This window comes from Ictalurus punctatus, chromosome 5, assembly GCF_001660625.3.
Source record: "Ictalurus punctatus breed USDA103 chromosome 5, Coco_2.0, whole genome shotgun sequence".
Classification (NCBI taxonomy): Eukaryota; Metazoa; Chordata; class Actinopteri; order Siluriformes; family Ictaluridae; genus Ictalurus; species Ictalurus punctatus.
Window position 1 is genome coordinate 17915410 of NC_030420.2, and position 6892 is coordinate 17922301.

Consider the following 6892-nt stretch of genomic DNA (forward strand, 5'->3'; position numbering starts at 1 on the left):
AGCCTCATAAAAGCCTAGTTAGAAATGTGAAGTGAAAATGATATAATAGTTTTACTTTTGCTGTTTAGAAACTTTTCTGAAACTCATCAATGGCTGGATTGACCAGGTACGAAGCCATGCCAAAGTAGTGGAAGGAGGATGTAAACACATTGTTAGGATTTTGCATTATGTAAATGACCTGGAAGGTAATTGGAGAGGTGCAGCCTTTGTCAGTTTACTTAAAATATAAATTGACCATGATATTGTTAATAGATGGAATGTACTAAATGGTTGTGTTCCAGTTAGTATATTTTCATTCTTAATACCTGCATACAGTATATACATTATAGCGAGTACACAGGCTAGTATATAACATATCTATCAGCATGTCAACACTGAGTGCAGTTCAAACCATTGAAATTAGAAAGCTCGTTCTCATCACTGACTATGTTGTTGTAAGTATGTCTAAGTTGCCTACAGCTAAGCATCTGTTAGCACCCACATGTCATGATTGAAAGGTGAGATGGATGCAGGTGCAGAATTTTAAACGTTTTAATAAATAAACCAACAAAATACTAAAGACACTATGACTAAGGGAAAACACTGTGGCAAAGACTAAACATAAAGTAAAGAAACAAAACACGGTAACAGGGACAAAGGTAAAGTAAGACAAACGTGAGACAGAGTGCAGTGCAAACTGTGGCTATATGAGTGCTCGTTAACAGAAACGTGATTCAGGTGCAGGTGGTCATGTGACTTTGGTGCCGTGGCTGCTGGGAACTGTAGTTCCGAGTTCCCTCTCTGAGCTCATGATACCACAATTCCTTGCAGACTAAGCATGCACTTATATCTTCTTTCAGTGGATTTTCTGAATAAGGTGTTTAAATGCAACAAATTTCCAATAAAACAAGCATACTCCAGGGATGGGAATCGGAATTTGGGGAATCAGAATATTATCTTAATTAGATTAGATTAGATTAGATTCAACTTTATTGTCATTAAGCAGAGTACAAGTACAGAGCTAATGAAATGCAGTTAGCATCTAACCAGAAGTGCAAGATATATCAGAGAATATATTAAAATATTGACAGTAGGTATTGCAGATGAGAGGTATGTACAGTACGGACATCAACATATGTACAGTTGGATGATATATGTACAGAACATAGTTAAATTGTGAGGTTGTACAGATGGTGCAAATATGAATAGTGCAAGTAACATGTTATATATACAGAACATTGTTAAATAGTGTGAAAGTACAGGTAATTCAAATATGAATAGTGCAAGGAACTATCCAACAAATAACTGTCCAATAAAATAGTGAGCAGTACAGTATAGTGCAAGGTGTGGAAATTTAGAGTGGAGGGGTTGAGTTTAGCAGGGTCACAGCCTCGGGGAAGAAGCTGTTCCTGAGCCTACTTGTGCGGGAATGTAGACTCCTGTAGCACCTGCTGGAAGGGAGGAGGGTGAAAAGTCTATTCTTAGGGTGGGAGGCATCCTTAATGATGTTTTTTGCCCGTCCCAGGCAACGCTTGTGGTAGATGTTATTAATGGTGGGTAGCTGGGCGCCGGTTATTTGTTGGGCAGTTTTAACTACCCGCTGGAGTGCTTTGTGATCGGAAGCAGAGCAGTTGCCGTACCAGACTGAGATGCAGTTAGTGAGTATGCTCTCAATGGTACAGTGATAGAAGTCCACCAGGATCCTAGGACATAGGTGTGCTTTCTTGAGGTTCCTTAGGAAGTAAAGACGCTGCTGCGCCTTTTTGACTATGGTGGAGGTGTTAAGAGACCAGGTGAGATCATCTGAGATGTGGCTGCCAAGGAACTTGAAACCAGGCACACGCTCCACCACAGCTAAGAGATGCCATCTCTAAGGCACTCCACTATGCATTTACCCATCTATACAGTCGAAACTCATATGTCAGAATGCTGAATCGGGCAATTGGATTGCAGCGTTTTCAAGACTCCACGCTAATCAGAATATTGCCAAATTAATATTAATATCAGAATATTAATGTGCATGTAAACACATTAAGTTACACAGGGTGAATTTCTCTATTAATTTCCTCTGACTTAATGAAGACAAAACTAAAATAATTGTTTTTGGCCCCCTGAGATTGAGAGATGGTCTCATTAATGAGCTCCATCATCACTTCCCCTCAATTTCTTCGCAGGTTCGGGACCTTGGCTTCATTCTGGACTCAGAATTATGCTTAATCAAACAGATAAATTTGGTCGTTAAGATTAGTTTTTATCAACTGCGGATTATTTTGAAACTCAAAACATTTTTGTCTTTCCAGGATTTGGAGAAGGTTATTCATGCTTTTATTATTTTTCGCTTAGTTTACTGTAATTCATTATACTTGGGTCTTCCTCAGTCATCTCTGGCTCGTCTGCAGATGGTTCAGTATGCAGCTGCAAGGCTGTTGACCAGGGCAAAGAAGTTTGATCGTGACACCCCAATTTTAGCATCGCTTCACTGGCTCCCAGTCTGTTTTAGGATTCAGTTTAAGGTTCTGATGTTTGTTTTTAAAACTCTTAATTATCAAGCTCCTTCCTATCTCGAGGATCTTCTTAAACCACATTCATCAAACAGATGTCTAAGATCTTCTGATAGGTTTCTTTTGCATGTCCCTCGTTCCCGGTTAAAAACAAAGGGGGATAGAGCTTTTGCTGTTGCTGCCCCCCGTCTTTGGAATCAGCTGCCACTGGACATCCGCCTTGCACCTTCTATTACCACTTTTAAAAATAGGTTTAAAACATATCTCTTCTGTCAGGCTTTTTGATCAAATTTTTAATTTTTTAAACAAATTTTTAATCAATTTTTTCTATCGTCTATTGTCTGTTTTTATTTGGTCTTTCATTACTCTGTTCAGCACTTTGGTCAGCTTTGCTGTGTGAAACGTGCTATATAAATAAATTTTACTTACTTACTTACTTACTTACTTACTTACTTACTTACTTACTGTGTTTGTAGCTTGTTGGCTATTAGATGGCTAATACAAGCAAGCTGTTAAATAAATTGGGACAGTGGAAGTATAAGGTTATAAAATGAGAATTCATAAAGTTTTAAACCACAGTTTGGTTTTTGTGAAACTTTTCACACATATAGAGGCATGCAAATAAAACAGAATAATATCAGCAATCAGAACCAATCAGAACCTCATAATTCCAAGGTCTTGAAATAGAAATAGGTAAATATGATGTACATTTCTTTTCTAAAAACAGGACTGGGAATTGTGGAAATGAAAATTAAAGTCACGAGTGCACTTGCTTGTAATCCAAATATGTGAATGTAACAATATGTGGTACTGAAAGCCAGAAAATGAATGCTTTTGGACACACTTGTTTTGCTGGCCAGGTACCTACACACTAACTAATCATTGTAGTCAGATCATAATTGGAAGAGTTCATCCTAATACTTTTGGCTTGACTTGGAAGTAGGACTCGGTCATCATGTCAAAATGAAAGTGGGTCACAAAGACGCATGGAGACTGCCTTTGCACTGAGTATCTTGGCCCAGTGCTCTTCCAGCCATGGAACCCGGTCCCAGTTTGGTATAGTGTGCACCGAAGTGAGATCTCCCTCACTGTGGATCAGAGGAACAATCTCCTTCATCCATGTTGTACCTACAGAGAATTATTATAGAGTCCAATTATAACCCAATGACACAGATCAGATGGAAACAAGACTAATGCTGCACATCTGGCCAAAGTCACAGTGTTGTAATAAAACCTGTAATGTTGATGCACAATTGAGGTCATAAGTTTACATATGCTGTGCAGAATCTGCTAAATGTTTATAATAATGTTTTTAAATAAGAGGGATTGTAAATATTTCATTTAGTTTTTTTAATTAGTACTGCCCTGAATAAGCATTACAGATGTTTATAAAATAGACCACAAGACACAATAATAACTGAATTTACACAAATGAACCAGTTCAAAAGTTTACCTAAGCTTGTTTCTTAATACTGAGTGTTGTTACCTTCAGAAAAACCCTCCAGGTCCTGCACATTCATTGCTTTTCCAACATCTTCTGCATATTCAACCCCTTTTCAACAGTGGCTATATGATGTTTTGATCCATCATTTCACAGTGAGGACTTGTACACAGCTATTACAAAAGGTGCAAACATTCACTGATGCTCAAGAAGGCAACATGATACTGTACATCAGCCCCTCCAGGATTTCGTGATTTTGTTATCACAGAAATTAATGCAAGATCAAGTAAACTCTGCAATATTCCGAGGAGCTTGCAACTAGTCAAAATTACCGCAGATTTTCTCCAGATTTGGTCCAAGATGCGTCATGTAGCATCATCACAACACGCATACAGTCAAAGCCCTCTTCGATTCACGTGCGTTGAACATGAATACAACTAAAAAGTCTCATTTATCAACAAACATCACTGTGAAAGACAGTGCAAAAAAATTTGTGCAATTGTAATTTCACAAAAAATTCTGCTTTGCATAACAAATTTTTAAAACAGTCGCAGCAATAAGCATTTCGGGTCGCTACAACCCCCCCCCCCCCAAAAAAAAAAAAAAAAAACCTCGAAAAATGAAATCCTGTATAGGCTGCTTCAGTGAGAGCCAGGAACGTGTAAAAATTTGAACAGGATGATTGGTGTAAATTGTTATTATTTTGTTTAAAGATCTTATTTAAATTATGTACATTCAGTTATTATTGTGGGCGTGGGCAGATCTTGGCTGTGAGAGAGAGAAGATAGTTTGTATATATTGTAACCATAGTTTTGACAGGTATAGGTCAAAGGTCAAAAAGATACACATTCTAACTCTCTATATCTAGATCAAAGGTCATGATCATAAAAATATGAATAGTTATGTTAAATCTGGATCACATCCATTCGTGACCATATATGGTGCTGCCATGTGTGTTTTTCCGCCCCACACGTTGCGCACACCTGGTACATCTTTTCACATAGAATATGAAACTCTCTGTGGTAGGACATAAAAATATATATAGTTTTGTTAAATCTGGTTCACATCCAAATCATGACCATACCTGGTACGACCATTTGTTCCCCCCCCACCCCCACACACACACACACAGACAAAAGTTGCATACTCATGTTTTTCCTCTTCACATAGAATATGAAGCTCTCTGTGGTAGGTCATAAGAATATATATAGTTTTGTTAAATCTGGTTCACATCCAAATCGTGACCATACCTGGTACGACCATTTGTTCCCCCCACCCCACCCCAACCCCTCCCCAACCCCTCCCCACACAGACAAAAGTTGCATACTCATGATTTTCCTCTTCACATAGAATATGAAGCTCTCTGTGGTAGGTCATAAGAATATATATAGTTTTGTTAAATCTGGTTCACATCCAAATCGTGACCATACCTGGTACGGCCATGTGTATCCCACATCCAAACAAAAATATGACGCACACAAACGCACTTTATTTTCACATTATTTAAAAGGAATTTAAGTGTTATGTACTAAATTACCATAATTATGAGCACAAGTTGTTAAGTTGACAATCATTTTTAAAATTACGTTTCTCCATTTAGATTGTCTGCAGTAGAATGCAGTCTTTTAATCCAGGAAAAATGACTGCCTTTAAGTTTTATAACAATAGTAAGTAAAATCCAGCGTGATTTACATTACAAATCTCATACGTAACATCTCTGCAGGATTTATAGACGTTAAAGCACTGAATGAAATGAACAATATAGACAAAAAATAAACACTCTGTGTCTACTACTTTTATCTCTCATAGAACTATCCACAGTCCAAAGGCTGTGGAGCTAGAAGGCTACGCGTGCGAATGACAAAAGATTTTTAAAAATAAAATAAAAAATGTATCAATACATGAAATTAGATTACACAATGTAGTTGAGGTTTACATGAATAAGCAGAAATGTAATCATGCTTATCTTTCCTATAGCACAATTGAAAAGCCCTCTCTAGATGAACAGATTTGTCAAATGAAACTTTTTCCTTCTTTTCCACTGCTACGGTAAACTAAAGAGTGGATATTCAAATGACACTGCTAAATATGACTAGCATTAGCTACGTGTACTAGTGCAAAATAGTCCATCAAATGTATTAGCCGGTGTAGCCTATACACGAGTCCACTATCGGTCATATCACAACTGAGAACATGCCCCAAATTCATTGCTTTAGTAGAATTTAATGGTAAGTGAAATGATAATCACATTGTAATGTACTTAGTATTTGTTCAGTCTACAGGTCCTCTAACACTCTGTTAAATGAATAAATGTAAATGTACTACAACGTAAATTTTGTTTTAAATCAATTAACGCAGAAATTACACACAATATTAAGTTGATGTAATTATCAACATTATTATGTCAACACCACTCATCAAAATAATGTGTACAACTTTAAATATTTAATTAATTCAATAAATTAGAATTTTTATCTTGCAACCACACATTAAATTTAGATTGTGGGGGTTTGTTTTGTATAGCTCCGCTGTTAGAAAATACATGATGGTTGAACGTGAACATAAATGAGCAGAATGTAAGCTTGTGAAATAAATTCAACTTTATTGATTGCACTTTTTGAGAAAATGACATGACTTTGAATAAAACTTTACTGAAATAAATACTCTAAAACATTGATATACCCGAAGAAATGTAAAAAAGAAAAAATAATTAAAAAAAACTTTTTACATACCTTCTAAATAGGTCCCTTTAGGAGGTAAACGTTTTAAAGACGGTGTTTTATAAGAAACGCGCGTATTACAGGCCTTCTAAACCTAACCCTTTAGGATGTAAAATGCTGCTTAAAAGAATCGAGAGTTTTGTTTAAACTAGAAGACACAATTTCCGGGGAATGTCTTGTAGGCCTATACACAGTGTCCTACACATCTGAGGTGTGTGTGTGTATGTGGGTGTGGGGGTGTGTGCGTGCGT